This window comes from Schistocerca gregaria, chromosome 2, assembly GCF_023897955.1.
Source record: "Schistocerca gregaria isolate iqSchGreg1 chromosome 2, iqSchGreg1.2, whole genome shotgun sequence".
NCBI lineage: Eukaryota > Metazoa > Arthropoda > Insecta > Orthoptera > Acrididae > Schistocerca > Schistocerca gregaria.
Window position 1 is genome coordinate 971,365,540 of NC_064921.1, and position 26,824 is coordinate 971,392,363.

At 43.7% G+C, this 26,824-nt stretch overlaps 50 non-coding genes across 50 annotated transcripts; 26 read left to right on the top strand and 24 right to left on the bottom strand.

The window, feature by feature from the left end:
• Positions 1 to 545: 545 nt before the first annotated feature.
• On the top strand, positions 546 to 634 carry Trnay-gua (transfer RNA tyrosine (anticodon GUA)). The gene is given in 2 exon segments: positions 546 to 582; positions 599 to 634. It is a non-coding gene; the product is annotated as a tRNA-Tyr (tRNA).
• Positions 635 to 992: 358 nt separating this feature from the next.
• Positions 993 to 1,064, bottom strand: Trnaq-cug (transfer RNA glutamine (anticodon CUG)). The gene has a single exon. It is a non-coding gene; the product is annotated as a tRNA-Gln (tRNA).
• Positions 1,065 to 1,311: 247 nt separating this feature from the next.
• Trnay-gua (transfer RNA tyrosine (anticodon GUA)) lies at positions 1,312 to 1,400 on the top strand. Its single transcript is given in 2 exon segments — positions 1,312 to 1,348; positions 1,365 to 1,400. It is a non-coding gene; the product is annotated as a tRNA-Tyr (tRNA).
• Positions 1,401 to 1,758: 358 nt separating this feature from the next.
• On the bottom strand, positions 1,759 to 1,830 carry Trnaq-cug (transfer RNA glutamine (anticodon CUG)). The gene has a single exon. It is a non-coding gene; the product is annotated as a tRNA-Gln (tRNA).
• A 247-nt stretch (positions 1,831 to 2,077) lies between these two features.
• Positions 2,078 to 2,166, top strand: Trnay-gua (transfer RNA tyrosine (anticodon GUA)). Its single transcript is given in 2 exon segments — positions 2,078 to 2,114; positions 2,131 to 2,166. It is a non-coding gene; the product is annotated as a tRNA-Tyr (tRNA).
• Positions 2,167 to 2,524: 358 nt separating this feature from the next.
• Positions 2,525 to 2,596, bottom strand: Trnaq-cug (transfer RNA glutamine (anticodon CUG)). Its single transcript has one exon. It is a non-coding gene; the product is annotated as a tRNA-Gln (tRNA).
• A 246-nt stretch (positions 2,597 to 2,842) lies between these two features.
• Trnay-gua (transfer RNA tyrosine (anticodon GUA)) lies at positions 2,843 to 2,931 on the top strand. The gene is given in 2 exon segments: positions 2,843 to 2,879; positions 2,896 to 2,931. It is a non-coding gene; the product is annotated as a tRNA-Tyr (tRNA).
• Positions 2,932 to 3,289: 358 nt separating this feature from the next.
• Positions 3,290 to 3,361, bottom strand: Trnaq-cug (transfer RNA glutamine (anticodon CUG)). The gene has a single exon. It is a non-coding gene; the product is annotated as a tRNA-Gln (tRNA).
• Positions 3,362 to 3,608: 247 nt separating this feature from the next.
• Trnay-gua (transfer RNA tyrosine (anticodon GUA)) lies at positions 3,609 to 3,697 on the top strand. The gene is given in 2 exon segments: positions 3,609 to 3,645; positions 3,662 to 3,697. It is a non-coding gene; the product is annotated as a tRNA-Tyr (tRNA).
• Positions 3,698 to 4,061: 364 nt separating this feature from the next.
• Positions 4,062 to 4,133, bottom strand: Trnaq-cug (transfer RNA glutamine (anticodon CUG)). Its single transcript has one exon. It is a non-coding gene; the product is annotated as a tRNA-Gln (tRNA).
• Positions 4,134 to 4,380: 247 nt separating this feature from the next.
• Positions 4,381 to 4,469, top strand: Trnay-gua (transfer RNA tyrosine (anticodon GUA)). Its single transcript is given in 2 exon segments — positions 4,381 to 4,417; positions 4,434 to 4,469. It is a non-coding gene; the product is annotated as a tRNA-Tyr (tRNA).
• Positions 4,470 to 5,135: 666 nt separating this feature from the next.
• On the top strand, positions 5,136 to 5,224 carry Trnay-gua (transfer RNA tyrosine (anticodon GUA)). The gene is given in 2 exon segments: positions 5,136 to 5,172; positions 5,189 to 5,224. It is a non-coding gene; the product is annotated as a tRNA-Tyr (tRNA).
• Positions 5,225 to 5,582: 358 nt separating this feature from the next.
• On the bottom strand, positions 5,583 to 5,654 carry Trnaq-cug (transfer RNA glutamine (anticodon CUG)). Its single transcript has one exon. It is a non-coding gene; the product is annotated as a tRNA-Gln (tRNA).
• A 247-nt stretch (positions 5,655 to 5,901) lies between these two features.
• On the top strand, positions 5,902 to 5,990 carry Trnay-gua (transfer RNA tyrosine (anticodon GUA)). Its single transcript is given in 2 exon segments — positions 5,902 to 5,938; positions 5,955 to 5,990. It is a non-coding gene; the product is annotated as a tRNA-Tyr (tRNA).
• Positions 5,991 to 6,348: 358 nt separating this feature from the next.
• Positions 6,349 to 6,420, bottom strand: Trnaq-cug (transfer RNA glutamine (anticodon CUG)). The gene has a single exon. It is a non-coding gene; the product is annotated as a tRNA-Gln (tRNA).
• A 247-nt stretch (positions 6,421 to 6,667) lies between these two features.
• Positions 6,668 to 6,756, top strand: Trnay-gua (transfer RNA tyrosine (anticodon GUA)). The gene is given in 2 exon segments: positions 6,668 to 6,704; positions 6,721 to 6,756. It is a non-coding gene; the product is annotated as a tRNA-Tyr (tRNA).
• Positions 6,757 to 7,114: 358 nt separating this feature from the next.
• On the bottom strand, positions 7,115 to 7,186 carry Trnaq-cug (transfer RNA glutamine (anticodon CUG)). The gene has a single exon. It is a non-coding gene; the product is annotated as a tRNA-Gln (tRNA).
• A 247-nt stretch (positions 7,187 to 7,433) lies between these two features.
• Positions 7,434 to 7,522, top strand: Trnay-gua (transfer RNA tyrosine (anticodon GUA)). Its single transcript is given in 2 exon segments — positions 7,434 to 7,470; positions 7,487 to 7,522. It is a non-coding gene; the product is annotated as a tRNA-Tyr (tRNA).
• A 358-nt stretch (positions 7,523 to 7,880) lies between these two features.
• Trnaq-cug (transfer RNA glutamine (anticodon CUG)) lies at positions 7,881 to 7,952 on the bottom strand. The gene has a single exon. It is a non-coding gene; the product is annotated as a tRNA-Gln (tRNA).
• Positions 7,953 to 8,199: 247 nt separating this feature from the next.
• On the top strand, positions 8,200 to 8,288 carry Trnay-gua (transfer RNA tyrosine (anticodon GUA)). The gene is given in 2 exon segments: positions 8,200 to 8,236; positions 8,253 to 8,288. It is a non-coding gene; the product is annotated as a tRNA-Tyr (tRNA).
• Positions 8,289 to 8,646: 358 nt separating this feature from the next.
• Trnaq-cug (transfer RNA glutamine (anticodon CUG)) lies at positions 8,647 to 8,718 on the bottom strand. Its single transcript has one exon. It is a non-coding gene; the product is annotated as a tRNA-Gln (tRNA).
• Positions 8,719 to 8,965: 247 nt separating this feature from the next.
• Trnan-auu (transfer RNA asparagine (anticodon AUU)) lies at positions 8,966 to 9,044 on the top strand. Its single transcript is given in 2 exon segments — positions 8,966 to 9,002; positions 9,009 to 9,044. It is a non-coding gene; the product is annotated as a tRNA-Asn (tRNA).
• Positions 9,045 to 9,402: 358 nt separating this feature from the next.
• On the bottom strand, positions 9,403 to 9,474 carry Trnaq-cug (transfer RNA glutamine (anticodon CUG)). Its single transcript has one exon. It is a non-coding gene; the product is annotated as a tRNA-Gln (tRNA).
• A 247-nt stretch (positions 9,475 to 9,721) lies between these two features.
• On the top strand, positions 9,722 to 9,810 carry Trnay-gua (transfer RNA tyrosine (anticodon GUA)). The gene is given in 2 exon segments: positions 9,722 to 9,758; positions 9,775 to 9,810. It is a non-coding gene; the product is annotated as a tRNA-Tyr (tRNA).
• A 364-nt stretch (positions 9,811 to 10,174) lies between these two features.
• On the bottom strand, positions 10,175 to 10,246 carry Trnaq-cug (transfer RNA glutamine (anticodon CUG)). Its single transcript has one exon. It is a non-coding gene; the product is annotated as a tRNA-Gln (tRNA).
• Positions 10,247 to 10,493: 247 nt separating this feature from the next.
• Positions 10,494 to 10,582, top strand: Trnay-gua (transfer RNA tyrosine (anticodon GUA)). The gene is given in 2 exon segments: positions 10,494 to 10,530; positions 10,547 to 10,582. It is a non-coding gene; the product is annotated as a tRNA-Tyr (tRNA).
• A 358-nt stretch (positions 10,583 to 10,940) lies between these two features.
• Trnaq-cug (transfer RNA glutamine (anticodon CUG)) lies at positions 10,941 to 11,012 on the bottom strand. The gene has a single exon. It is a non-coding gene; the product is annotated as a tRNA-Gln (tRNA).
• Positions 11,013 to 11,259: 247 nt separating this feature from the next.
• On the top strand, positions 11,260 to 11,348 carry Trnay-gua (transfer RNA tyrosine (anticodon GUA)). Its single transcript is given in 2 exon segments — positions 11,260 to 11,296; positions 11,313 to 11,348. It is a non-coding gene; the product is annotated as a tRNA-Tyr (tRNA).
• A 666-nt stretch (positions 11,349 to 12,014) lies between these two features.
• Positions 12,015 to 12,103, top strand: Trnay-gua (transfer RNA tyrosine (anticodon GUA)). The gene is given in 2 exon segments: positions 12,015 to 12,051; positions 12,068 to 12,103. It is a non-coding gene; the product is annotated as a tRNA-Tyr (tRNA).
• A 358-nt stretch (positions 12,104 to 12,461) lies between these two features.
• Positions 12,462 to 12,533, bottom strand: Trnaq-cug (transfer RNA glutamine (anticodon CUG)). The gene has a single exon. It is a non-coding gene; the product is annotated as a tRNA-Gln (tRNA).
• A 247-nt stretch (positions 12,534 to 12,780) lies between these two features.
• Positions 12,781 to 12,859, top strand: Trnan-auu (transfer RNA asparagine (anticodon AUU)). Its single transcript is given in 2 exon segments — positions 12,781 to 12,817; positions 12,824 to 12,859. It is a non-coding gene; the product is annotated as a tRNA-Asn (tRNA).
• A 358-nt stretch (positions 12,860 to 13,217) lies between these two features.
• Trnaq-cug (transfer RNA glutamine (anticodon CUG)) lies at positions 13,218 to 13,289 on the bottom strand. The gene has a single exon. It is a non-coding gene; the product is annotated as a tRNA-Gln (tRNA).
• A 247-nt stretch (positions 13,290 to 13,536) lies between these two features.
• Positions 13,537 to 13,625, top strand: Trnay-gua (transfer RNA tyrosine (anticodon GUA)). Its single transcript is given in 2 exon segments — positions 13,537 to 13,573; positions 13,590 to 13,625. It is a non-coding gene; the product is annotated as a tRNA-Tyr (tRNA).
• Positions 13,626 to 13,989: 364 nt separating this feature from the next.
• On the bottom strand, positions 13,990 to 14,061 carry Trnaq-cug (transfer RNA glutamine (anticodon CUG)). Its single transcript has one exon. It is a non-coding gene; the product is annotated as a tRNA-Gln (tRNA).
• A 247-nt stretch (positions 14,062 to 14,308) lies between these two features.
• Positions 14,309 to 14,397, top strand: Trnay-gua (transfer RNA tyrosine (anticodon GUA)). Its single transcript is given in 2 exon segments — positions 14,309 to 14,345; positions 14,362 to 14,397. It is a non-coding gene; the product is annotated as a tRNA-Tyr (tRNA).
• Positions 14,398 to 14,755: 358 nt separating this feature from the next.
• Trnaq-cug (transfer RNA glutamine (anticodon CUG)) lies at positions 14,756 to 14,827 on the bottom strand. The gene has a single exon. It is a non-coding gene; the product is annotated as a tRNA-Gln (tRNA).
• A 5,993-nt stretch (positions 14,828 to 20,820) lies between these two features.
• Positions 20,821 to 20,892, bottom strand: Trnaq-cug (transfer RNA glutamine (anticodon CUG)). Its single transcript has one exon. It is a non-coding gene; the product is annotated as a tRNA-Gln (tRNA).
• A 247-nt stretch (positions 20,893 to 21,139) lies between these two features.
• On the top strand, positions 21,140 to 21,228 carry Trnay-gua (transfer RNA tyrosine (anticodon GUA)). The gene is given in 2 exon segments: positions 21,140 to 21,176; positions 21,193 to 21,228. It is a non-coding gene; the product is annotated as a tRNA-Tyr (tRNA).
• Positions 21,229 to 21,586: 358 nt separating this feature from the next.
• Positions 21,587 to 21,658, bottom strand: Trnaq-cug (transfer RNA glutamine (anticodon CUG)). Its single transcript has one exon. It is a non-coding gene; the product is annotated as a tRNA-Gln (tRNA).
• Positions 21,659 to 21,905: 247 nt separating this feature from the next.
• Positions 21,906 to 21,994, top strand: Trnay-gua (transfer RNA tyrosine (anticodon GUA)). Its single transcript is given in 2 exon segments — positions 21,906 to 21,942; positions 21,959 to 21,994. It is a non-coding gene; the product is annotated as a tRNA-Tyr (tRNA).
• Positions 21,995 to 22,358: 364 nt separating this feature from the next.
• Trnaq-cug (transfer RNA glutamine (anticodon CUG)) lies at positions 22,359 to 22,430 on the bottom strand. The gene has a single exon. It is a non-coding gene; the product is annotated as a tRNA-Gln (tRNA).
• A 247-nt stretch (positions 22,431 to 22,677) lies between these two features.
• Positions 22,678 to 22,766, top strand: Trnay-gua (transfer RNA tyrosine (anticodon GUA)). The gene is given in 2 exon segments: positions 22,678 to 22,714; positions 22,731 to 22,766. It is a non-coding gene; the product is annotated as a tRNA-Tyr (tRNA).
• A 358-nt stretch (positions 22,767 to 23,124) lies between these two features.
• On the bottom strand, positions 23,125 to 23,196 carry Trnaq-cug (transfer RNA glutamine (anticodon CUG)). Its single transcript has one exon. It is a non-coding gene; the product is annotated as a tRNA-Gln (tRNA).
• Positions 23,197 to 23,443: 247 nt separating this feature from the next.
• On the top strand, positions 23,444 to 23,532 carry Trnay-gua (transfer RNA tyrosine (anticodon GUA)). Its single transcript is given in 2 exon segments — positions 23,444 to 23,480; positions 23,497 to 23,532. It is a non-coding gene; the product is annotated as a tRNA-Tyr (tRNA).
• A 666-nt stretch (positions 23,533 to 24,198) lies between these two features.
• Trnay-gua (transfer RNA tyrosine (anticodon GUA)) lies at positions 24,199 to 24,287 on the top strand. The gene is given in 2 exon segments: positions 24,199 to 24,235; positions 24,252 to 24,287. It is a non-coding gene; the product is annotated as a tRNA-Tyr (tRNA).
• A 358-nt stretch (positions 24,288 to 24,645) lies between these two features.
• Trnaq-cug (transfer RNA glutamine (anticodon CUG)) lies at positions 24,646 to 24,717 on the bottom strand. The gene has a single exon. It is a non-coding gene; the product is annotated as a tRNA-Gln (tRNA).
• A 247-nt stretch (positions 24,718 to 24,964) lies between these two features.
• Trnay-gua (transfer RNA tyrosine (anticodon GUA)) lies at positions 24,965 to 25,053 on the top strand. Its single transcript is given in 2 exon segments — positions 24,965 to 25,001; positions 25,018 to 25,053. It is a non-coding gene; the product is annotated as a tRNA-Tyr (tRNA).
• A 358-nt stretch (positions 25,054 to 25,411) lies between these two features.
• Positions 25,412 to 25,483, bottom strand: Trnaq-cug (transfer RNA glutamine (anticodon CUG)). The gene has a single exon. It is a non-coding gene; the product is annotated as a tRNA-Gln (tRNA).
• A 247-nt stretch (positions 25,484 to 25,730) lies between these two features.
• Trnav-cac (transfer RNA valine (anticodon CAC)) lies at positions 25,731 to 25,809 on the top strand. The gene is given in 2 exon segments: positions 25,731 to 25,770; positions 25,774 to 25,809. It is a non-coding gene; the product is annotated as a tRNA-Val (tRNA).
• A 222-nt stretch (positions 25,810 to 26,031) lies between these two features.
• Trnaq-cug (transfer RNA glutamine (anticodon CUG)) lies at positions 26,032 to 26,103 on the bottom strand. Its single transcript has one exon. It is a non-coding gene; the product is annotated as a tRNA-Gln (tRNA).
• Between the last annotated feature and the right edge of the window lie 721 nt (positions 26,104 to 26,824).

Sequence of the window (26,824 nt, forward strand, 5' to 3'; positions counted from 1 at the left end):
GCCTATTGTATCGACGATCCATTCATGAACTTCCAGTGAACTTGGCTGAACTGATCGTGTAGCCTTGTCAAACTCGAACTGCAGGGTATTTTTCCTTGGAATCGTGGGAACCATTTTGCAAATTAACCCAAATGGGCTAACTGCATACAGCAAATACTTCAAACAACGACACGAACACACAACCACGCACAATCACGTGAAACAGAAAGCACAAATACAACGTAAACAAGCAAGTGACACTGAGCGCTCCGAACATCCGCACGCTGCCGCGTCGCAAGCGGTAATGACCCATGGAACCAGACAGCAGGATAAGACTCGTAATACACTTAGCAGTCCTCTGACATACTTCAGACACTTCCTACTTGCATATTTTAACCTAATCGACACCATCGAGCATTATAAAACTTAATCTGGGCAATGTTTGCAGTTGCAGCCGATGATTGCATTTCCTGTGCGTCTATATGGCCGCGCTGAGTAGCAGTGTGTGCAGACGGCAGACAGGGACGGACGTAAAGCAATGAGTAGGAACAAAAAAGTATACAGAGCCTCTGGTAGCTCAGTTGGTAGAGCGGTGGACTGTAGTGGAGGATTCACAGTTATCCATAGGTCGCTGGTTCAAATCCGGCCCAGAGGACTGTTTTTCTAATCTCATCAGCAAAGAGGCTCCAGAGAATGCCCACTGAGTCAGAACCTCCCTATGTTTTAAACCTATTTTAAAGGAAATTCATTTGCTCAGCTTGTAATAGCTAGTTGATAATCATGGGATTTTTAACCTTCGTGGGATAATGATATTTCTTCGAATTATCGTAAAATTGCTTGCTCTTACAGGTATTACTCGTTTAATGTTCTATATAGGTCACAAAGTCGCACCAATATTCGGCCGTTTTATAGACGCATCGTTTTTTACACAAACGTAGAAACTAACGCCGTGAGCCTATTGCTGCTACTTCCTCAGCGAGAAACTCTTATTACAGAAAATTTAGACTAAACGAAGGTTCCACCGAGATTCGAACTCGGATCGCTGGATTCAGAGTCCAGAGTGCTAACCGTTACACCATGGAACCAGACAGCAGGATAAGACTCGTAATACACTTAGCAGTCCTCTGACATACTTCAGACACTTCCTACTTGCATATTTTAACCTAATCGACACCATCGAGCATTATAAAACTTAATCTGGGCAATGTTTGCAGTTGCAGCCGATGATTGCATTTCCTGTGCGTCTATATGGCCGCGCTGAGTAGCAGTGTGTGCAGACGGCAGACAGGGACGGACGTAAAGCAATGAGTAGGAACAAAAAAGTATACAGAGCCTCTGGTAGCTCAGTTGGTAGAGCGGTGGACTGTAGTGGAGGATTCACAGTTATCCATAGGTCGCTGGTTCAAATCCGGCCCAGAGGACTGTTTTTCTAATCTCATCAGCAAAGAGGCTCCAGAGAATGCCCACTGAGTCAGAACCTCCCTATGTTTTAAACCTATTTTAAAGGAAATTCATTTGCTCAGCTTGTAATAGCTAGTTGATAATCATGGGATTTTTAACCTTCGTGGGATAATGATATTTCTTCGAATTATCGTAAAATTGCTTGCTCTTACAGGTATTACTCGTTTAATGTTCTATATAGGTCACAAAGTCGCACCAATATTCGGCCGTTTTATAGACGCATCGTTTTTTACACAAACGTAGAAACTAACGCCGTGAGCCTATTGCTGCTACTTCCTCAGCGAGAAACTCTTATTACAGAAAATTTAGACTAAACGAAGGTTCCACCGAGATTCGAACTCGGATCGCTGGATTCAGAGTCCAGAGTGCTAACCGTTACACCATGGAACCAGACAGCAGGATAAGACTCGTAATACACTTAGCAGTCCTCTGACATACTTCAGACACTTCCTACTTGCATATTTTAACCTAATCGACACCATCGAGCATTATAAAACTTAATCTGGGCAATGTTTGCAGTTGCAGGCGATGATTGCATTTCCTGTGCGTCTATATGGCCGCGCTGAGTAGCAGTGTGTGCAGACGGCAGACAGGGACGGACGTAAAGCAATGAGTAGGAATAAGAAAGTATACAGAGCCTCTGGTAGCTCAGTTGGTAGAGCGGTGGACTGTAGTGGTGGATTCACAGTTATCCATACGTCGCTGGTTCAAATCCGGCCCAGAGGACTGTTTTTCTAATCTCATCAGCAAAGAGGCTCCAGAGAATGCCCACTGAGTCAGAACCTCCCTTTGTTTTAAACCTATTTTAAAGGAAATTCATTTGCTCAGCTTGTAATAGCTAGTTGATAATCATGGGATTTTTAACCTTCGTGGGATAATGATATTTCTTCGAATTATCGTAAAATTGCTTGCTCTTACAGGTATTACTCGTTTAATGTTCTATATAGGTCACAAAGTCGCACCAATATTCGGCCGTTTTATAGACGCATCGTTTTTTACACAAACGTAGAAACTAACGCCGTGAGCCTATTGCTGCTACTTCCTCAGCGACAAACTCTTATTACAGAAAATTTAGACTAAACGAAGGTTCCACCGAGATTCGAACTCGGATCGCTGGATTCAGAGTCCAGAGTGCTAACCGTTACACCATGGAACCAGACAGCAGGATAAGACTCGTAATACACTTAGCAGTCCTCTGACATACTTCAGACACTTCCTACTTGCATATTTTAACCTAATCGACACCATCGAGCATTATAAAACTTAATCTGGGCAATGTTTGCAGTTGCAGCCGATGATTGCATTTCCTGTGCGTCTATATGGCCGCGCTGAGTAGCAGTGTGTGCAGACGGCAGACAGGGACGGACGTAAGCAATGAGTAGGAATAAGAAAGTATACAGAGCCTCTGGTAGCTCAGTTGGTAGAGCGGTGGACTGTAGTGGAAGATTCACAGTTATCCATAGGTCGCTGGTTCAAATCCGGCCCAGAGGACAGTTTTTCTAATCTCATCAGCAAAGAGGCCCCAGAGAATGCCCACTGAGTCAGAACCTCCCTATGTTTTAAACCTATTTTAAAGGAAATTCATTTGCTCAGCTTGTAATAGCTAGTTGATAATCATGGGATTTTTAACCTTCGTGGGATAATGATATTTCTTCGAATTATCGTAAAATTGCTTGCTCTTACAGGTATTACTCGTTTAATGTTCTATATAGGTCACAAAGTCGCACCAATATTCGGCCGTTTTATAGACGCATCGTTTTTTACACAAACGTAGAAACTAACGCCGTGAGCCTATTGCTGCTACTTCCTCAGCGAGAAACTCTTATTACAGAAAATTTAGACTAAACGAAGGTTCCACCGAGATTCGAACTCGGACCGCTGGATTCAGAGTCCAGAGTGCTAACCGTTACACCATGGAACCAAACAGAAGGACAAGACTCGTAATACACTTAGCAGTCCTCTGACATACTTCAGACACTTCCTACTTGCATATTTTAACCCAATCGACACCATCGAGCATTATAAAACTTAATCTGGGCAATGTTTGCAGTTGCAGCCGATGATTGCATTTCCTGTGCGTCTATATGGCCGCGCTGAGTAGCAGTGTGTGCAGACGGCAGACAGGGACGGACGTAAAGCAATGAGTAGGAATAAGAAAGTATACAGAGCCTCTGGTAGCTCAGTTGGTAGAGCGGTGGACTGTAGTGGAGGATTCACAGTTATCCATAGGTCGCTGGTTCAAATCCGGCCCAGAGGACTGTTTTTCTAATCTCATCAGCAAAGAGGCTCCAGAGAATGAGAATGCCCACTGAGTCAGAACCTCCCTATGTTTTAAACCTATTTTAAAGGAAATTCATTTGCTCAGCTTGTAATAGCTAGTTGATAATCATGGGATTTTTAACCTTCGTGGGATAATGATATTTCTTCGAATTATCGTAAAATTGCTTGCTCTTACAGGGATTACTCGTTTAATGTTCTATATAGGTCACAAAGTCGCACCAATATTCGGCCGTTATATAGACGCATCGTTTTTTACACAAACGTAGAAACTAACGCCGTGAGCCTATTGCTGCTACTTCCTCAGCGAGAAACTCTTATTACAGAAAATTTAGACTAAACGAAGGTTCCACCGAGATTCGAACTCGGATCGCTGGATTCAGAGTCCAGAGTGCTAACCGTTACACCATGGAACCAGACAGCAGGATAAGACTCGTAATACACTTAGCAGTCCTCTGACATACTTCAGACACTTCCTACTTGCATATTTTAACCTAATCGACACCATCGAGCATTATAAAACTTAATCTGGGCAATGTTTGCAGTTGCAGCCGATGATTGCATTTCCTGAGCGTCTATATGGCCGCGCTGAGTAGCAGTGTGTGCAGACGGCAGACAGGGACGGACCTAAAGCAATGAGTAGGAACAAAAAAGTATACAGAGCCTCTGGTAGCTCAGTTGGTAGAGCGGTGGACTGTAGTGGAGGATTCACAGTTATCCATAGGTCGCTGGTTCAAATCCGGCCCAGAGGACTGTTTTTCTAATCTCATCAGCAAAGAGGCTCCAGAGAATGCCCACTGAGTCAGAACCTCCCTATGTTTTAAACCTATTTTAAAGGAAATTCATTTGCTCAGCTTGTAATAGCTAGTTGATAATCATGGGATTTTTAACCTTCGTGGAATAATGATATTTCTTCGAATTATCGTAAAATTGCTTGCTCTTACAGGTATTACTCGTTTAATGTTCTATATAGGTCACAAAGTCGCACCAATATTCGGCCGTTTTATAGACGCATCGTTTTTTACACAAACGTAGAAACTAACGCCGTGAGCCTATTGCTGCTACTTCCTCAGCGAGAAACTCTTATTACAGAAAATTTAGACTAAACGAAGGTTCGAACTCGGATCGCTGGATTCAGAGTCCAGAGTGCTAACCGTTACACCATGGAACCAGACAGCAGGATAAGACTCGTAATACACTTAGCAGTCCTCTGACATACTTCAGACACTTCCTACTTGCATATTTTAACCTAATCGACACCATCGAGCATTATAAAACTTAATCTGGGCAATGTTTGCAGTTGCAGCCGATGATTGCATTTCCTGTGCGTCTATATGGCCGCGCTGAGTAGCAGTGTGTGCAGACGGCAGACAGGGACGGACGTAAAGCAATGAGTAGGAATAAGAAAGTATACAGAGCCTCTGGTAGCTCAGTTGGTAGAGCGGTGGACTGTAGTGGAGGATTCACAGTTATCCATAGGTCGCTGGTTCAAATCCGGCCCAGAGGACTGTTTTTCTAATCTCATCAGCAAAGAGGCTCCAGAGAATGCCCACTGAGTCAGAACCTCCCTATGTTTTAAACCTATTTTAAAGGAAATTCATTTGCTCAGCTTGTAATAGCTAGGTGATAATCATGGGATATTTAACCTTCGTGGGATAATGATATTTCTTCGAATTATCGTAAAATTGCTTGCTCTTACAGGTATTACTCGTTTAATGTTCTATATAGGTCACAAAGTCGCACCAATATTCGGCCGTTTTATAGACGCATCGTTTTTTACACAAACGTAGAAACTAACGCCGTGAGCCTATTGCTGCTACTTCCTCAGCGAGAAACTCTTATTACAGAAAATTTAGACTAAACGAAGGTTCCACCGAGATTCGAAATCGGACCGCTGGATTCAGAGTCCAGAGTGCTAACCGTTACACCATGGAACCAAACAGAAGGACAAGACTCGTAATACACTTAGCAGTCCTCTGACATACTTCAGACACTTCCTACTTGCATATTTTAACCTAATCGACACCATCGAGCATTATAAAACTTAATCTGGGCAATGTTTGCAGTTGCAGCCGATGATTGCATTTCCTGTGCGTCTATATGGCCGCGCTGAGTAGCAGTGTGTGCAGACGGCAGACAGGGACGGACGTAAAGCAATGAGTAGGAATAAGAAAGTATACAGAGCCTCTGGTAGCTCAGTTGGTAGAGCGGTGGACTGTAGTGGAGGATTCACAGTTATCCATAGGTCGCTGGTTCAAATCCGGCCCAGAGGACTGTTTTTCTAATCTCATCAGCAAAGAGGCTCCAGAGAATGCCCACTGAGTCAGAACCTCCCTATGTTTTAAACCTATTTTAAAGGAAATTCATTTGCTCAGCTTGTAATAGCTAGTTGATAATCATGGGATTTTTAACCTTCGTGGGATAATGATATTTCTTCGAATTATCGTAAAATTGCTTGCTCTTACAGGTATTACTCGTTTAATGTTCTATATAGGTCACAAAGTCGCACCAATATTCGGCCGTTTTATAGACGCATCGTTTTTTACACAAACGTAGAAACTAACGCCGTGAGCCTATTGCTGCTACTTCCTCAGCGAGAAACTCTTATTACAGAAAATTTAGACTAAACGAAGGTTCCACCGAGATTCGAACTCGGATCGCTGGATTCAGAGTCCAGAGTGCTAACCGTTACACCATGGAACCAGACAGCAGGATAAGACTCGTAATACACTTAGCAGTCCTCTGACATACTTCAGACACTTCCTACTTGCATATTTTAACCTAATCGACACCATCGAGCATTATAAAACTTAATCTGGGCAATGTTTGCAGTTGCAGCCGATGATTGCATTTCCTGTGCGTCTATATGGCCGCGCTGAGTAGCAGTGTGTGCAGACGGCAGACAGGGACGGACGTAAAGCAATGAGTAGGAATAAGAAAGTATACAGAGCCTCTGGTAGCTCAGTTGGTAGAGCGGTGGACTGTAGTGGAGGATTCACAGTTATCCATAGGTCGCTGGTTCAAATCCGGCCCAGAGGACTGTTTTTCTAATCTCATCAGCAAAGAGGCCCCAGAGAATGCCCACTGAGTCAGAACCTCCCTATGTTTTAAACCTATTTTAAAGGAAATTCATTTGCTCAGCTTGTAATAGCTAGTTGATAATCATGGGATTTTTAACCTTCGTGGGATAATGATATTTCTTCGAATTATCGTAAAATTGCTTGCTCTTACAGGTATTACTCGTTTAATGTTCTATATAGGTCACAAAGTCGCACCAATATTCGGCCGTTTTATAGACGCATCGTTTTTTACACAAACGTAGAAACTAACGCCGTGAGCCTATTGCTGCTACTTCCTCAGCGAGAAACTCTTATTACAGAAAATTTAGACTAAACGAAGGTTCCACCGAGATTCGAACTCGGATCGCTGGATTCAGAGTCCAGAGTGCTAACCGTTACACCATGGAACCAGACAGCAGGATAAGACTCGTAATACACTTAGCAGTCCTCTGACATACTTCAGACACTTCCTACTTGCATATTTTAACCTAATCGACACCATCGAGCATTATAAAACTTAATCTGGGCAATGTTTGCAGTTGCAGCCGATGATTGCATTTCCTGTGCGTCTATATGGCCGCGCTGAGTAGCAGTGTGTGCAGACGGCAGACAGGGACGGACGTAAAGCAATGAGTAGGAATAAGAAAGTATACAGAGCCTCTGGTAGCTCAGTTGGTAGAGCGGTGGACTGTAGTGGAGGATTCACAGTTATCCATAGGTCGCTGGTTCAAATCCGGCCCAGAGGACTGTTTTTCTAATCTCATCAGCAAAGAGGCCCCAGAGAATGCCCACTGAGTCAGAACCTCCCTATGTTTTAAACCTATTTTAAAGGAAATTCATTTGCTCAGCTTGTAATAGCTAGTTGATAATCATGGGATTTTTAACCTTCGTGGGATAATGATATTTCTTCGAATTATCGTAAAATTGCTTGCTCTTACAGGTATTACTCGTTTAATGTTCTATATAGGTCACAAAGTCGCACCAATATTCGGCCGTTTTATAGACGCATCGTTTTTTACACAAACGTAGAAACTAACGCCGTGAGCCTATTGCTGCTACTTCCTCAGCGAGAAACTCTTATTACAGAAAATTTAGACTAAACGAAGGTTCCACCGAGATTCGAACTCGGACCGCTGGATTCAGAGTCCAGAGTGCTAACCGTTACACCATGGAACCAAACAGAAGGACAAGACTCGTAATTCACTTAGCAGTCCTCTGACATACTTCAGACACTTCCTACTTGCATATTTTAACCTAATCGACACCATCGAGCATTATAAAACTTAATCTGGGCAATGTTTGCAGTTGCGGCCGATGATTGCATTTCCTGTGCGTCTATATGGCCGCGCTGAGTAGCAGTGTGTGCAGACGGCTGACAGGGACGGACGTAAAGCAATGAGTAGGAATAAGAAAGTATACAGAGCCTCTGGTAGCTCAGTTGGTAGAGCGGTGGACTGTAGTGGAGGATTCACAGTTATCCATAGGTCGCTGGTTCAAATCCGGCCCAGAGGACTGTTTTTCTAATCTCATCAGCAAAGAGGCTCCAGAGAATGCCCACTGAGTCAGAACCTCCCTATGTTTTAAACCTATTTTAAAGGAAATTCATTTGCTCAGCTTGTAATAGCTAGTTGATAATCATGGGATTTTTAACCTTCGTGGGATAATGATATTTCTTCGAATTATCGTAAAATTGCTTGCTCTTACAGGTATTACTCGTTTAATGTTCTATATAGGTCACAAAGTCGCACCAATATTCGGCCGTTTTATAGACGCATCGTTTTTTACACAAACGTAGAAACTAACGCCGTGAGCCTATTGCTGCTACTTCCTCAGCGAGAAACTCTTATTACAGAAAATTTAGACTAAACGAAGGTTCCACCGAGATTCGAACTCGGATCGCTGGATTCAGAGTCCAGAGTGCTAACCGTTACACCATGGAACCAGACAGCAGGATAAGACTCGTAATACACTTAGCAGTACTCTGACATACTTCAGACACTTCCTACTTGCATATTTTAACCTAATCGACACCATCGAGCATTATAAAACTTAATCTGGGCAATGTTTGCAGTTGCAGCCGATGATTGCATTTCCTGTGTATCTATATGGCCGCGCTGAGTAGCAGTGTGTGCAGACGGCAGACAGGGACGAACGTAAAGCAATGAGTAGGAATAAGAAAGTATACAGAGCCTCTGGTAGCTCAGTTGGTAGAGCGGTGGAGCATTCACAGTTATCCATAGGTCGCTGGTTCAAATCCGGCCCAGAGGACTGTTTTTCTAATCTCATCAGCAAAGAGGCTCCAGAGAATGCCCACTGAGTCAGAACCTCCCTATGTTTTAAACCTATTTTAAAGGAAATTCATTTGCTCAGCTTGTAATAGCTAGTTGATAATCATGGGATTTTTAACCTTCGTGGGATAATGATATTTCTTCGAATTATCGTAAAATTGCTTGCTCTTACAGGTATTACTCGTTTAATGTTCTATATAGGTCACAAAGTCGCACCAATATTCGGCCGTTTTATAGACGCATCGTTTTTTACACAAACGTAGAAACTAACGCCTTGAGCCTATTGCTGCTACTTCCTCAGCGAGAAACTCTTATTACAGAAAATTTAGACTAAACGAAGGTTACACCGAGATTCGAACTCGGTTCGCTGGATTCAGAGTCCAGAGTGCTAACCGTTACACCATGGAACCAGACAGCAGGACAAGACTCGTAATACACTTAGCAGTCCTCTGACATACTTCAGACACTTCCTACTTGCATATTTTAACCTAATCGACACCATCGAGCATTATAAAACTTAATCTGGGCAATGTTTGCAGTTGCAGCCGATGATTGCATTTCCTGTGCGTCTATATGGCCGCGCTGAGTAGCAGTGTGTGCAGACGGCAGACAGGGACGGACGTAAAGCAATGAGTAGGAATAAGAAAGTATACAGAGCCTCTGGTAGCTCAGTTGGTAGAGCGGTGGACTGTAGTGGAGGATTCACAGTTATCCATAGGTCGCTGGTTCAAATCCGGCCCAGAGGACTGTTTTTCTAATCTCATCAGCAAAGAGGCTCCAGAGAATGAGAATGCCCACTGAGTCAGAACCTCCCTATGTTTTAAACCTATTTTAAAGGAAATTCATTTGCTCAGCTTGTAATAGCTAGTTGATAATCATGGGATTTTTAACCTTCGTGGGATAATGATATTTCTTCGAATTATCGTAAAATTGCTTGCTCTTACAGGTATTACTCGTTTAATGTTCTATATAGGTCACAAAGTCGCACCAATATTCGGCCGTTTTATAGACGCATCGTTTTTTACACAAACGTAGAAACTAACGCCGTGAGCCTATTGCTGCTACTTCCTCAGCGAGAAACTCTTATTACAGAAAATTTAGACTAAACGAAGGTTCCACCGAGATTCGAACTCGGATCGCTGGATTCAGAGTCCAGAGTGCTAACCGTTACACCATGGAACCAGACAGCAGGATAAGACTCGTAATACACTTAGCAGTCCTATGACATACTTCAGATACTTCCTACTTGCATATTTTAACCTAATCGACACCATCGAGCATTATAAAACTTAATCTGGGCAATGTTTGCAGTTGCAGCCGATGATTGCATTTCCTGTGCGTCTATATGGCCGCGCTGAGTAGCAGTGTGTGCAGACGGCAGACAGGGACGGACGTAAAGCAATGAGTAGGAATAAGAAAGTATACAGAGCCTCTGGTAGCTCAGTTGGTAGAGCGGTGGACTGTAGTGGAGGATTCACAGTTATCCATAGGTCGCTGGTTCAAATCCGGCCCAGAGGACTGTTTTTCTAATCTCATCAGCAAAGAGGCTCCAGAGAATGCCCACTGAGTCAGAACCTCCCTATGTTTTAAACCTATTTTAAAGGAAATTCATTTGCTCAGCTTGTAATAGCTAGTTGATAATCATGGGATTTTTAACCTTCGTGGGATAATGATATTTCTTCGAATTATCGTAAAATTGCTTGCTCTTACAGGGATTACTCGTTTAATGTTCTATATAGGTCACAAAGTCGCACCAATATTCGGCCGTTATATAGACGCATCGTTTTTTACACAAACGTAGAAACTAACGCCGTGAGCCTATTGCTGCTACTTCCTCAGCGAGAAACTCTTATTACAGAAAATTTAGACTAAACGAAGGTTCCACCGAGATTCGAACTCGGATCGCTGGATTCAGAGTCCAGAGTGCTAACCGTTACACCATGGAACCAGACAGCAGGATAAGACTCGTAATACACTTAGCAGTCCTCTGACATACTTCAGACACTTCCTACTTGCATATTTTAACCTAATCGACACCATCGAGCATTATAAAACTTAATCTGGGCAATGTTTGCAGTTGCAGCCGATGATTGCATTTCCTGTGCGTCTATATGGCCGCGCTGAGTAGCAGTGTGTGCAGACGGCAGACAGGGACGGACCTAAAGCAATGAGTAGGAACAAAAAAGTATACAGAGCCTCTGGTAGCTCAGTTGGTAGAGCGGTGGACTGTAGTGGAGGATTCACAGTTATCCATAGGTCGCTGGTTCAAATCCGGCCCAGAGGACTGTTTTTCTAATCTCATCAGCAAAGAGGCTCCAGAGAATGCCCACTGAGTCAGAACCTCCCTATGTTTTAAACCTATTTTAAAGGAAATTCATTTGCTCAGCTTGTAATAGCTAGTTGATAATCATGGGATTTTTAACCTTCGTGGAATAATGATATTTCTTCGAATTATCGTAAAATTGCTTGCTCTTACAGGTATTACTCGTTTAATGTTCTATATAGGTCACAAAGTCGCACCAATATTCGGCCGTTTTATAGACGCATCGTTTTTTACACAAACGTAGAAACTAACGCCGTGAGCCTATTGCTGCTACTTCCTCAGCGAGAAACTCTTATTACAGAAAATTTAGACTAAACGAAGGTTCGAACTCGGATCGCTGGATTCAGAGTCCAGAGTGCTAACCGTTACACCATGGAACCAGACAGCAGGATAAGACTCGTAATACACTTAGCAGTCCTCTGACATACTTCAGACACTTCCTACTTGCATATTTTAACCTAATCGACACCATCGAGCATTATAAAACTTAATCTGGGCAATGTTTGCAGTTGCAGCCGATGATTGCATTTCCTGTGCGTCTATATGGCCGCGCTGAGTAGCAGTGTGTGCAGACGGCAGACAGGGACGGACGTAAAGCAATGAGTAGGAATAAGAAAGTATACAGAGCCTCTGGTAGCTCAGTTGGTAGAGCGGTGGACTGTAGTGGAGGATTCACAGTTATCCATAGGTCGCTGGTTCAAATCCGGCCCAGAGGACTGTTTTTCTAATCTCATCAGCAAAGAGGCTCCAGAGAATGCCCACTGAGTCAGAACCTCCCTATGTTTTAAACCTATTTTAAAGGAAATTCATTTGCTCAGCTTGTAATAGCTAGTTGATAATCATGGGATTTTTAACCTTCGTGGGATAATGATATTTCTTCGAATTATCGTAAAATTGCTTGCTCTTACAGGTATTACTCGTTTAATGTTCTATATAGGTCACAAAGTCGCACCAATATTCGGCCGTTTTATAGACGCATCGTTTTTTACACAAACGTAGAAACTAACGCCGTGAGCCTATTGCTGCTACTTCCTCAGCGAGAAACTCTTATTACAGAAAATTTAGACTAAACGAAGGTTCCACCGAGATTCGAACTCGGATCGCTGGATTCAGAGTCCAGAGTGCTAACCGTTACACCATGGAACCAGACAGCAGGATAAGACTCGTAATACACTTAGCAGTACTCTGACATACTTCAGACACTTCCTACTTGCATATTTTAACCTAATCGACACCATCGAGCATTATAAAACTTAATCTGGGCAATGTTTGCAGTTGCAGCCGATGATTGCATTTCCTGTGTATCTATATGGCCGCGCTGAGTAGCAGTGTGTGCAGACGGCAGACAGGGACGAACGTAAAGCAATGAGTAGGAATAAGAAAGTATACAGAGCCTCTGGTAGCTCAGTTGGTAGAGCGGTGGAGCATTCACAGTTATCCATAGGTCGCTGGTTCAAATCCGGCCCAGAGGACTGTTTTTCTAATCTCATCAGCAAAGAGGCTCCAGAGAATGCCCACTGAGTCAGAACCTCCCTATGTTTTAAACCTATTTTAAAGGAAATTCATTTGCTCAGCTTGTAATAGCTAGTTGATAATCATGGGATTTTTAACCTTCGTGGGATAATGATATTTCTTCGAATTATCGTAAAATTGCTTGCTCTTACAGGTATTACTCGTTTAATGTTCTATATAGGTCACAAAGTCGCACCAATATTCGGCCGTTTTATAGACGCATCGTTTTTTACACAAACGTAGAAACTAACGCCTTGAGCCTATTGCTGCTACTTCCTCAGCGAGAAACTGTTATTACAGAAAATTTAGACTAAACGAAGGTTACACCGAGATTCGAACTCGGTTCGCTGGATTCAGAGTCCAGAGTGCTAACCGTTACACCATGGAACCAGACAGCAGGACAAGACTCGTAATACACTTAGCAGTCCTCTGACATACTTCAGACACTTCCTACTTGCATATTTTAACCTAATCGACACCATCGAGCATTATAAAACTTAATCTGGGCAATGTTTGCAGTTGCAGCCGATGATTGCATTTCCTGTGCGTCTATATGGCCGCGCTGAGTAGCAGTGTGTGCAGACGGCAGACAGGGACGGACGTAAAGCAATGAGTAGGAATAAGAAAGTATACAGAGCCTCTGGTAGCTCAGTTGGTAGAGCGGTGGACTGTAGTGGAGGATTCACAGTTATCCATAGGTCGCTGGTTCAAATCCGGCCCAGAGGACTGTTTTTCTAATCTCATCAGCAAAGAGGCTCCAGAGAATGAGAATGCCCACTGAGTCAGAACGTCCCTATGTTTTAAACCTATTTTAAAGGAAATTCATTTGCTCAGCTTGTAATAGCTAGTTGATAATCATGGGATTTTTAACCTTCGTGGGATAATGATATTTCTTCGAATTATCGTAAAATTGCTTGCTCTTACAGGTATTACTCGTTTAATGTTCTATATAGGTCACAAAGTCGCACCAATATTCGGCCGTTTTATAGACGCATCGTTTTTTACACAAACGTAGAAACTAACGCCGTGAGCCTATTGCTGCTACTTCCTCAGCGAGAAACTCTTATTACAGAAAATTTAGACTAAACGAAGGTTCCACCGAGATTCGAACTCGGATCGCTGGATTCAGAGTCCAGAGTGCTAACCGTTACACCATGGAACCAGACAGCAGGATAAGACTCGTAATACACTTAGCAGTCCTATGACATACTTCAGATACTTCCTACTTGCATATTTTAACCTAATCGACACCATCGAGCATTATAAAACTTAATCTGGGCAATGTTTGCAGTTGCAGCCGATGATTGCATTTCCTGTGCGTCTATATGGCCGCGCTGAGTAGCAGTGTGTGCAGACGGCAGACAGGGACGGACGTAAAGCAATGAGTAGGAATAAGAAAGTATACAGAGCCTCTGGTAGCTCAGTTGGTAGAGCGGTGGACTGTATTGGAGGATTCACAGTTATCCATAGGTCGCTGGTTCAAATCCGGCCCAGAGGACTGTTTTTCTAATCTCATCAGCAAAGAGGCTCCAGAGAATGCCCACTGAGTCAGAACCTCCCTATGTTTTAAACCTATTTTAAAGGAAATTCATTTGCTCAGCTTGTAATAGCTAGTTGATAATCATGGGATTTTTAACCTTCGTGGGAGAATGATATTTCTTCGAATTATCGTAAAATTGCTTGCTCTTACAGGTATTACTCGTTTAATGTTCTATATAGGTCACAAAGTCGCACCAATATTCGGCCGTTTTATAGACGCATCGTTTTTTACACAAACGTAGAAACTAACGCCGTGAGCCTATTGCTGCTACTTCCTCAGCGAGAAACTCTTATTACAGAAAATTTAGACTAAACGAAGGTTCCACCGAGATTCGAACTCGGATCGCTGGATTCAGAGTCCAGAGTGCTAACCGTTACACCATGGAACCAGACAGCAGGATAAGACTCGTAATACACTTAGCAGTCCTCTGACATACTTCAGACACTTCCTACTTGCATATTTTAACCTAATCGGCACCATCGAGCATTATAAAACTTAATCTGGGCAATGTTTGCAGTTGCAGCCGATGATTGCATTTCCTGTGCGTCTATATGGCCGCGCTGAGTAGCAGTGTGTGCAGACGGCAGACAGGGACGGACGTAAAGCAATGAGTAGGAATAAGAAAGTATACAGAGCCTCTGGTAGCTCAGTTGGTAGTCTGCCTGCGGCAGCGGTGGTGAGCGGACCTCCAGGGCCAGCGCGCTGCGGCAGGAAGTGTTTACGTCAGGCGGTGAGTCGCGTGCTTACAGCGTCTGCTTATTAGTATTCGTTCCGTTCTGTAGGATCCGATATGGAATTATGAATCCGACTAACAGGAAAGATACCTTGAAGTATACCTTTGATAGGAACTTTTCGAAACCAAATTCGTTTGAAGTTGAAGCATGGTTAGAGGAAACAGCTAAGATAACTTTTGATGACATTGTAGGGATAAATTTCTCTATCGTGACTAGTGTTGTTTATGTGAAATTAACGTCCTCTGAAATGTGTGATAGAATTGTGGAGTCCAGTGGAGGTGTACTGAAGTTTAAACATAGAGATGGTACCGTCAGTGACGTCAGCATTACGCATGCTGGACTGGGCATCCGAACGGCACGTATTTTCGAACTCCCGTTTGAAATATCAGCCGCGCAAATAAATTCTGCATTAACACCTTACGGGAGGCTTATTAACAATTTTGCGGAACGTTGGTCCAAAGCCCACAAATTTCCGGTGCTTAACGGCGTCAGGCAGGTTAAGATCGATCTACAGAAGCATATCCCTTCATACATTAACGTAGGTGGACATCGCGGAATTGTCATATATGATGGGCAGCCAAAAACGTGTGCCGGCTGTGGTGCGCCCGGCCACGTGCGCTCTGAATGTATACAAAGACGCGTGACGCAGATACCTGTCGGTGAAGCCGCTAGCCCCCCTGTGACGACGGCACTGCCACTGACATACGCTGTCGCGGCTTCTGGTCTTCTACCCGCGACCCCGCCTGTAGATGCCCCTCGTTTGAATGATGTTTTGGCCGATAACGTCAAAGAACCGAGTGCTGACGCGGCACCGCCGCTACCACACTCAGAGATGGAGGTAACGACGGATGACTCCCCAGTGGTTGATGCCACTGGTACTGAGGATGAAGCAGACGCTGTGTTCCCGGCGGATCAACCCCAGAGTCAACAGTCCACTTCGGATGTTGATGATACTGCGAACGCTAACAGGAAGCCTTCCAAAAAGAAGCGAAGACTTGCACATCAAGGAGCCAATCAGCTCGCCCCACAGCTCCGCGAAAAAGCGAAACGAATAAGCAGCCAAATGAGTCAGAACACTTCTGAACCCTCTGAAGTTGGTCTCCCTGCGTCTGGTCGAATGGACATTGATCCTGTAGTGTCTCCCCCTGTGAATCCACGACGGGTGGAAGATAGTGATACCTCGAGTAGAGTCGTTTTGCCGGATACCCACGCTCAAGGAAACGCAGGATCGCTTTTGTCAGAGGCCACTCTCACTGGGAATTGGGCACAGGAAATGGAAGTATTGGATGCGAGCAATGATGCGGCTGTCATGCGGACCATTGAGACGGAATCTTCGGCACCCCCCACAGAGAAGCATACACCAACAGTACCAGGAACTACAGGAACTCCGACTGACGCGCTTGGCCTCAATTTCGTTAGCCATCCTTCTAAGACTGTTTAATTAATAGTATGTGCCTTCTCCCATGAACGAGCCCCAAGCCTATAAAATTGCCACGTTAAACATCAATAAGATACAGTCGTACTGGCGGCTCCGTAATTTACAAGATTTTGTATACGCAGCGGATATCGATATTCTGTTACTTCAAGAAGTCGCTGCGATTGAACTTGACCGAATATCTGGTTATACTACTCTCTCCAATTCCGGGAGCGGTGCGAATTTAGGGACAGCGATTCTGTTAAAAGAAGGGATTGTAGCGACCGACGCAGAAAAACTGACTGATCATAGAGGGATCGCTGTCACTTTCCATCGGTCACGCATAATCAATGTTTACGCCCCGTCCGGCAGTAGCAATAGGCGTGCTAGGGCTGAGTTCTTCACAAGCGCCATAGTCCCACTTTTTAGGGGGACCTACGATCGTATAATTTTTGCGGGTGACTTCAATTGTGTCTTAAGTCCAAAAGACCAGACGCCTAATTTTAACAAATCTGGAGAACTAGAACGTATCGTCCAAGAAATGAACCTCATTGACACATGGGAGCATACGCACGGAGCGGCACCTGGGTTCACTCATGTCACGAACCACTCTGCAAGCCGGCTAGACAGAATCTATGTATCGGCGTGTATGAAGACTCAAGTCCTCCAATCCGAAGTTTGGCCCACAATTTTTTCCGATCATGCCGCATATATTTGTACTGTTAACATGGTCAAGCAAGGCACATTTCGCGGCAGAGGTTTCTGGAAACTTAACAATGCTCTCCTTAACGATGTAGACTGTCACCGTGTCTTTAACGAAACATGGGAGGCATGTGAACGACGGGTTGCACAGTATGCCTCCGTTACTGAATGGTGGATAACACATGCCAAACCAACTTTATCAAAAATGTTTAAACGCTACGCTCGGGACAAATCCTGGTGGAAACGGCAAACGTCTGAGTTTTATTTTACTTGTCTCAGGGAGCTTTACCAGTCCGATGTGACTGTACCTGAAAATTTTATGCAGATTAAAAAAATTAAGGCAAAATTATTAAAACTTCAGCGGCAGCAGGCAGAAGGCTTTCAAATAAGGTCAAGGCCCCAGAATGTGATAGACGACGAAATGACATCCATGTTTCACGTCATTCGTGAAAATAAGAGGGGGCGGCGGAGATTAATAACTCGTCTTCAGTTGAGTGAAGGCGTTGCGCTCACGCGGCAACAAGACATACGGAACGCACTTCACAATCACCTGGCAGATCTGCTGGCAACGACACATACCGACGATGGAACTCACGATGAATTACTCAATAACTTGCAAAGGACTTTGGGTGCTGCTGAAGTCGAAACTCTCATGCGAGAAATTGATGAAGACGAATTGGATTCTGCGCTATCACGAAGTCCGAAAAATAAATCGCCGGGACCCGACGGTCTCACTGCCGAATTTTATCTTACTTTCTGCGACAAATTAAAGCCCAAGTTGTTGAGTATGTTTAATGAAATTTTACGGCCTGATTTTAATGTTCCTCAGGCTCTCGTGGAAGGCATCGTGGTTTTAATCCCTAAACGCCCAATGTGCAGTTCTGTTGACGATTTTCGGCCGCTTACTTTACTGAACAGTGACTACAAAATTTTAGCACGTATTATTTCTAATAGATTGGAAATGTTGATGAATACTGTCATTGGTCAGTACCAGACCAGTGTAGGTGTCGGTAGGACGATCTTCCAAAATTTGTCTCAATACAGGGACGTCATAGCCATTGCAGATGCGTGCAAGATACGGTGTGCGCTAGTTTCCCTTGACTTTTCAAAGGCATTCGACAGAGTAAACCATCAGTTTCTCATCCGGACGATGCATGCCATGGGATTTCCACTACGTTTTATCAATCTTATACATGAGCTCCTACGTAAAGGAGTAACTCGACTCATGGTGAATGGCCAGCTGAGCGCATCGATTAATATTACTAATTCAGTGCGACAGGGATGCCCTATGTCAATGGCCTTGTTTGCCATTGCCATTGAGCCTTTGCTTGTCACCTTGACACAGCGTCTACAAGGATTAACCATCCACGGCATTAAGATTGTTTGTACTGCATATGCGGATGACGTCGGATTTTTGGTCATGGACGAAGGTGAAGTCGAGGAAGCCCTTCAGATCGTCAAAAACTACGAACTTGTTGCGGGTGCGAAGTTGAATGTCAGGAAATCTGGCATTATGAACATAGGACGCGGCATCTCGCTGCACCATCACGGTCAGTTGCAACTACTTTCTAAAATGAAATGCCTTGGTATTGAGTACAGGAGCAACATACAGCACACAATTGCGGTGAACTATAGGAATCACCTGGCAAGTATGCGTGCTTGCATGCAGACCCACTACCTAAGGAGCCTTGATGAACTGCAGAAAGTCACCTTCGCTAATGTCTACCTCACCTCAAAGATTAACTACGTTGCACAAGTACTGCCCATGCCACAGGAGACAGCGAAGCGTATGATGTCCGCTCTAGGCCATTTTGTCACACGTGGACACATTTTTAAAGTCAAGTACGATACGCTCACTCTCTCCACGACCGATGGAGGCTTAAATTTAACAGATGTTCGTTCCAAGTCACGAGCTTTGTACGTATGCACCACCTACAAACGGTGGAGGTCGTTACCGAACAGTCTAACGGCTCACTTGTTAACCGAAATAACGCCGGCCTGCCTGCAGCCTCCCGTCTCTGTTCAACATATTCCGCCTGCGCTGACTCACTTTAAGAGCTTTTTCATTGAGTTCAGTTACGTACGGTCAACTCTCCCAGAAAATGAGCTTTCCGTGGTGAAGTTAGTTTATAAGAAACTACTGGCAACCAAGAACAGGAACAACATCGAACACAAGTACCCCAATCATCGCTGGCCAGTGATATGGAAAAACATACATAGCCGTGATTTACCAACGTCAGTGAAAGCCTCTTGGTACAGGGTCGTGAACCGTAAAATAAGTACCAATTCACGACTTCATGCTCTACATTTGGCTGACTCACCTTTGTGCCTTATGTGCAACTTGCCTGATACTGATGAACATCGTTTTCTGTGCACCACTGTCCAAGCAGTTTGGCCATGCATTCGCCGAAAACTGGCTACGATTATGAGGACTTCCCAGCTTTGTATTAAACCTGAAGATTTCCTGTATCCGGATTCAGTGCCGTACCCGAACACCAAACGAAACTCTGTCAATTGGTTGAAGGGTCATTATGTTCAGTATTTACAGACGCAAGTACCCAAGAGTGAGGCGGCGTTCTGTCTTTACCTGGCATTACAGTTTCACATACTTTCACAGACGAGACATTACAGGAAACGATATGCGAATTTTTTAGAAGTCGTTCTTCGATGAAAGAAGTATTTTTTTTTCTTTCCTTCATTCTACATTGCTTTGTTTTTTTTTCTTTTCTTCTTCAAATGTCACAGTGACGTATACTGAACAGCGTTACGACAAGGACTATTTTATTTTCTTCTGTTTTTCTAGCGGACCAGAGATCCTTTTTTCTTTTTCAATTAAAAAAAACAAAATAAATAAATAAATAAATAAATTATAATAAAAAATAAACAATTATAAAAGTTGATAAAAAACCAACAACACAACGAAAGCACTAAAAAGAACAACAAACAACAGAAAGAGTGTTGCAGACCAGAAGTAGGGGATTGCTGCCTGGGGTGAAGTACGGTTGGGACTTCGTGGGCCCTCTCGCCGCTACGGTAGCCGTGAAGGCCCAGGACAAATCTCTGAAAATGGAATACAACACACGCACAAAAAAAAAAAAGTTGGTAGAGCGGTGGACTGTAGTGTAGGATTCACAGTTATCCATAGGTCGCTGGTTCAAATCCGGCCCAGAGGACTGTTTTTCTAATCTCATCAGCAAAGAGGCTCCAGAGAATGCCCACTGAGTCAGAACCTCCCTATGTTTTAAACCTATTTTAAAGGAAATTCATTTGCTCAGCTTGTAATAGCTAGTTGATAATCATGGGATTTTTAACCTTCGTGCGATAATGATATTTCTTCGAATTATCGTAAAATTGCTTGCTCTTACAGGTATTACTCGTTTAATGTTCAATATAGGTCACAAAGTCGCACCAATATTCGGCCGTTTTATAGACGCATCGTTTTTTACACAAACGTAGAAACTAACGCCGTGAGCCTATTGCTGCTACTTCCTCAGCGAGAAACTCTTATTACAGAAAATTTAGACTAAACGAAGGTTCCACCGAGATTCGAACTCGGATCGCTGGATTCAGAGTCCAGAGTGCTAACCGTTACACCATGGAACCAGACAGCAGGATAAGACTCGTAATACACTTAGCAGTCCTCTGACATACTTCAGACACTTCCTACTTGCATATTTTAACCTAATCGACACCATCGAGCATTATAAAACTTAATCTGGGCAATGTTTGCAGTTGCAGCCGATGATTGCATTTCCTGTGCGTCTATATGGCCGCGCTGAGTAGCAGTGTGTGCAGACGGCAGACAGGGACGGACGTAAAGCAATGAGTAGGAATAAGAAAGTATACAGAGCCTCTGGTAGCTCAGTTGGTAGAGCGGTGGACTGTAGTGGAGGATTCACAGTTATCCATAGGTCGCTGGTTCAAATCCGGCCCAGAGGACTGTTTTTCTAATCTCATCAGCAAAGAGGCTCCAGAGAATGCCCACTGAGTCAGAACCTCCCTATGTTTTAAACCTATTTTAAAGGAAATTCATTTGCTCAGCTTGTAATAGCTAGTTGATAATCATGGGATTTTTAACCTTCGTGGGATAATGATATTTCTTCGAATTATCGTAAAATTGCTTGCTCTTACAGGTATTACTCGTTTAATGTTCTATATAGGTCACAAAGTCGCACCAATATTCGAGCATTTTATGGACGCATCGTTTTTTACACAAACGTAGAAACTAACGCCGTGAGCCTATTGCTGCTACTTCCTCAGCGAGAAACTCTTATTACAGAAAATTTGGACTAAACGAAGGTTCCACCGAGATTCGAACTCGGATCGCTGGATTCAGAGTCCAGAGTGCTAACCGTTACACCATGGAACCAGACAGCAGGATAAGAATCGTAATACACTTAGCAGTCCTCTGACATACTTCAGACACTTCCTACTTGCATATTTTAACCTAATCGACACCATCGAGCATTATAAAACTTAATCTGGGCAATGTTTGCAGTTGCAGCCGATGATTGCATTTCCTGTGCGTCTATATGGCCGCGCTGAGTAGCAGTGTGTGCAGACGGCAGACAGGGACGGACGTAAAGCAATGAGTAGGAATAAGAAAGTATACAGAGCCTCTGGTAGCTCAGTTGGTAGAGCGGTGGACTGTAGTGGTGGATTCACAGTTATCCATAGGTCGCTGGTTCAAATCCGGCCCAGAGGACTGTTTTTCTAATCTCATCAGCAAAGAGGCTCCAGAGAATGAGAATGCCCACTGAGTCAGAACCTCCCTATGTTTTAAACCTATTTTAAAGGAAATTCATTTGCTCAGCTTGTAATAGCTAGTTGATAATCATGGGATTTTTAACCTTCGTGGGATAATGATATTTCTTCGAATTATCGTAAAATTGCTTGCTCTTACAGGTATTACTCGTTTAATGTTCTATATAGGTCACAAAGTCGCACCAATATTCGGCCGTTATATAGACGCATCGTTTTTTACACAAACGTAGAAACTAACGCCGTGAGCCTATTGCTGCTACTTCCTCAGCGAGAAACTCTTATTACAGAAAATTTAGACTAAACGAAGGTTCCACCGAGATTCGAACTCGGATCGCTGGATTCAGAGTCCAGAGTGCTAACCGTTACACCATGGAACCAGACAGCAGGATAAGACTCGTAATACACTTAGCAGTCCTCTGACATACTTCAGACACTTCCTACTTGCATATTTTAACCTAATCGACACCATCGAGCATTATAAAACTTAATCTGGGCAATGTTTGCAGTTGCAGCCGATGATTGCATTTCCTGTGCGTCTATATGGCCGCGCTGAGTAGCTGTGTGTGCAGACGGCAGACAGGGACGGACCTAAAGCAATGAGTAGGAACAAAAAAGTATACAGAGCCTCTGGTAGCTCAGTTGGTAGAGCGGTGGACTGTAGTGGAGGATTCACAGTTATCCATAGGTCGCTGGTTCAAATCCGGCCCAGAGGACTGTTTTTCTAATCTCATCAGCAAAGAGGCTCCAGAGAATGCCCACTGAGTCAGAACCTCCCTATGTTTTAAACCTATTTTAAAGGAAATTCATTTGCTCAGCTTGTAATAGCTAGTTGATAATCATGGGATTTTTAACCTTCGTGGAATAATGATATTTCTTCGAATTATCGTAAAATTGCTTGCTCTTACAGGTATTACTCGTTTAATGTTCTATATAGGTCACAAAGTCGCACCAATATTCGGCCGTTTTATAGACGCATCGTTTTTTACACAAACATAGAAACTAACGCCGTGAGCCTATTGCTGCTACTTCCTCAGCGAGAAACTCTTATTACAGAAAATTTAGACTAAACGAAGGTTCCACCGAGATTCGAACTCGGATCGCTGGATTCAGAGTCCAGAGTGCTAACCGTTACACCATGGAACCAGACAGCAGGATAAGACTCGTAATACACTTAGCAGTCCTCTGACATACTTCAGACACTTCCTACTTGCATATTTTAACCTAATCGACACCATCGAGCATTATAAAACTTAATCTGGGCAATGTTTGCAGTTGCAGCCGATGATTGCATTTCCTGTGCGTCTATATGGCCGCGCTGAGTAGCAGTGTGTGCAGACGGCAGACAGGGACGGACGTAAAGCAATGAGTAGGAACAAAAAAGTATACAGAGCCTCTGGTAGCTCAGTTGGTAGAGCGGTGGACTGTAGTGGAGGATTCACAGTTATCCATAGGTCGCTGGTTCAAATCCGGCCCAGAGGCCTGTTTTTCTAATCTCATCAGCAAAGAGGCTCCAGAGAATGCCCACTGAGTCAGAACCTCCCTATGTTTTAAACCTATTTTAAAGGAAATTCATTTGCTCAGCTTGTAATAGCTAGTTGATAATCATGGGATTTTTAACCTTCGTGGAATAATGATATTTCTTCGAATTATCGTAAAATTGCTTGCTCTTACAGGTATTACTCGTTTAATGTTCTATATAGGTCACAAAGTCGCACCAATATTCGGCCGTTTTATAGACGCATCGTTTTTTACACAAACGTAGAAACTAACGCCGTGAGCCTATTGCTGCTACTTCCTCAGCGAGAAACTCTTATTACAGAAAATTTAGACTAAACGAAGGTTCGAACTCGGATCGCTGGATTCAGAGTCCAGAGTGCTAACCGTTACACCATGGAACCAGACAGCAGGATAAGACTCGTAATACACTTAGCAGTCCTCTGACATACTTCAGACACTTCCTACTTGCATATTTTAACCTAATCGACACCATCGAGCATTATAAAACTTAATCTGGGCAATGTTTGCAGTTGCAGCCGATGATTGCATTTCCTGTGCGTCTATATGGCCGCGCTGAGTAGCAGTGTGTGCAGACGGCAGACAGGGACGGACGTAAAGCAATGAGTAGGAATAAGAAAGTATACAGAGCCTCTGGTAGCTCAGTTGGTAGAGCGGTGGACTGTAGTGGAGGATTCACAGTTATCCATAGGTCGCTGGTTCAAATCCGGCCCAGAGGACTGTTTTTCTAATCTCATCAGCAAAGAGGCCCCAGAGAATGCCCACTGAGTCAGAACCTCCCTATGTTTTAAACCTATTTTAAAGGAAATTCATTTGCTCAGCTTGTAATAGCTAGTTGATAATCATGGGATTTTTAACCTTCGTGGGATAATGATATTTCTTCGAATTATCGTAAAATTGCTTGCTCTTACAGGTATTACTCGTTTAATGTTCTATATAGGTCACAAAGTCGCACCAATATTCGGCCGTTTTATAGACGCATCGTTTTTTACACAAACGTAGAAACTAACGCCGTGAGCCTATTGCTGCTACTTCCTCAGCGAGAAACTCTTATTACAGAAAATTTAGACTAAACGAAGGTTCCACCGAGATTCGAACTCGGACCGCTGGATTCAGAGTCCAGAGTGCTAACCGTTACACCATGGAACCAAACAGAAGGACAAGACTCGTAATTCACTTAGCAGTCCTCTGACATACTTCAGACACTTCCTACTTGCATATTTTAACCTAATCGACACCATCGAGCATTATAAAACTTAATCTGGGCAATGTTTGCAGTTGCGGCCGATGATTGCATTTCCTGTGCGTCTATATGGCCGCGCTGAGTAGCAGTGTGTGCAGACGGCTGACAGGGACGGACGTAAAGCAATGAGTAGGAATAAGAAAGTATACAGAGCCTCTGGTAGCTCAGTTGGTAGAGCGGTGGACTGTAGTGGAGGATTCACAGTTATCCATAGGTCGCTGGTTCAAATCCGGCCCAGAGGACTGTTTTTCTAATCTCATCAGCAAAGAGGCTCCAGAGAATGCCCACTGAGTCAGAACCTCCCTATGTTTTAAACCTATTTTAAAGGAAATTCATTTGCTCAGCTTGTAATAGCTAGTTGATAATCATGGGATTTTTAACCTTCGTGGGATAATGATATTTCTTCGAATTATCGTAAAATTGCTTGCTCTTACAGGTATTACTCGTTTAATGTTCTATATAGGTCACAAAGTCGCACCAATATTCGGCCGTTTTATAGACGCATCGTTTTTTACACAAACGTAGAAACTAACGCCGTGAGCCTATTGCTGCTACTTCCTCAGCGAGAAACTCTTATTACAGAAAATTTAGACTAAACGAAGGTTCCACCGAGATTCGAACTCGGATCGCTGGATTCAGAGTCCAGAGTGCTAACCGTTACACCATGGAACCAGACAGCAGGATAAGACTCGTAATACACTTAGCAGTACTCTGACATACTTCAGACACTTCCTACTTGCATATTTTAACCTAATCGACACCATCGAGCATTATAAAACTTAATCTGGGCAATGTTTGCAGTTGCAGCCGATGATTGCATTTCCTGTGTATCTATATGGCCGCGCTGAGTAGCAGTGTGTGCAGACGGCAGACAGGGACGAACGTAAAGCAATGAGTAGGAATAAGAAAGTATACAGAGCCTCTGGTAGCTCAGTTGGTAGAGCGGTGGAGGATTCACAGTTATCCATAGGTCGCTGGTTCAAATCCGGCCCAGAGGACTGTTTTTCTAATCTCATCAGCAAAGAGGCTCCAGAGAATGCCCACTGAGTCAGAACCTCCCTATGTTTTAAACCTATTTTAAAGGAAATTCATTTGCTCAGCTTGTAATAGCTAGTTGATAATCATGGGATTTTTAACCTTCGTAGAAACTAACGCCTTGAGCCTATTGCTGCTACTTCCTCAGCGAGAAACTCTTATTACAGAAAATTTAGACTAAACGAAGGTTCCACCGAGATTCGAACTCGGTTCGCTGGATTCAGAGTCCAGAGTGCTAACCGTTACACCATGGAACCAGACAGCAGGACAAGACTCGTAATACACTTAGCAGTCCTCTGACATACTTCAGACACTTCCTACTTGCATATTTTAACCTAATCGACACCATCGAGCATTATAAAACTTAATCTGGGCAATGTTTGCAGTTGCAGCCGATGATTGCATTTCCTGTGCGTCTATATGGCCGCGCAGAGTAGCAGTGTGTGCAGACGGCAGACAGGGACGGACGTAAAGCAATGAGTAGGAATAAGAAAGTATACAGAGCCTCTGGTAGCTCAGTTGGTAGAGCGGTGGACTGTAGTGGAGGATTCACAGTTATCCATAAGCGACACAGCAGAGCAGACTGCAAAAAACCGCACCCAAGAACAAAGCCACGCCCTAGAGATGGTGAGTGGGCGGGACAGCTATGCGACGACGACCAACCAAGCTAGAGATGGTAATGAGCGATGGACACATTGCACCTTGTAAGGCGCCCTTCCCCAATCAGCTCGCTCTTCGGAAGAATTTAGAAGATGGAGGTCAAACCCGGTAGGGGACCATCACATAAGGCCGAAACGTTTGAGACTCCTTTTAGTCGCCTCTTACGACAGGCAGGAATACCGTGGGCCTATTCTTACCCCCGAACCCACAGGGGGGAAGAAAGTATACAGAGCCTCTGGTAGCTCAGTTGGTAGAGCGGTGGACTGTAGTGGAGCTCAGTTGGTAGTCTGCCTGCGGCAGCGGTGGTGAGCGGACCTC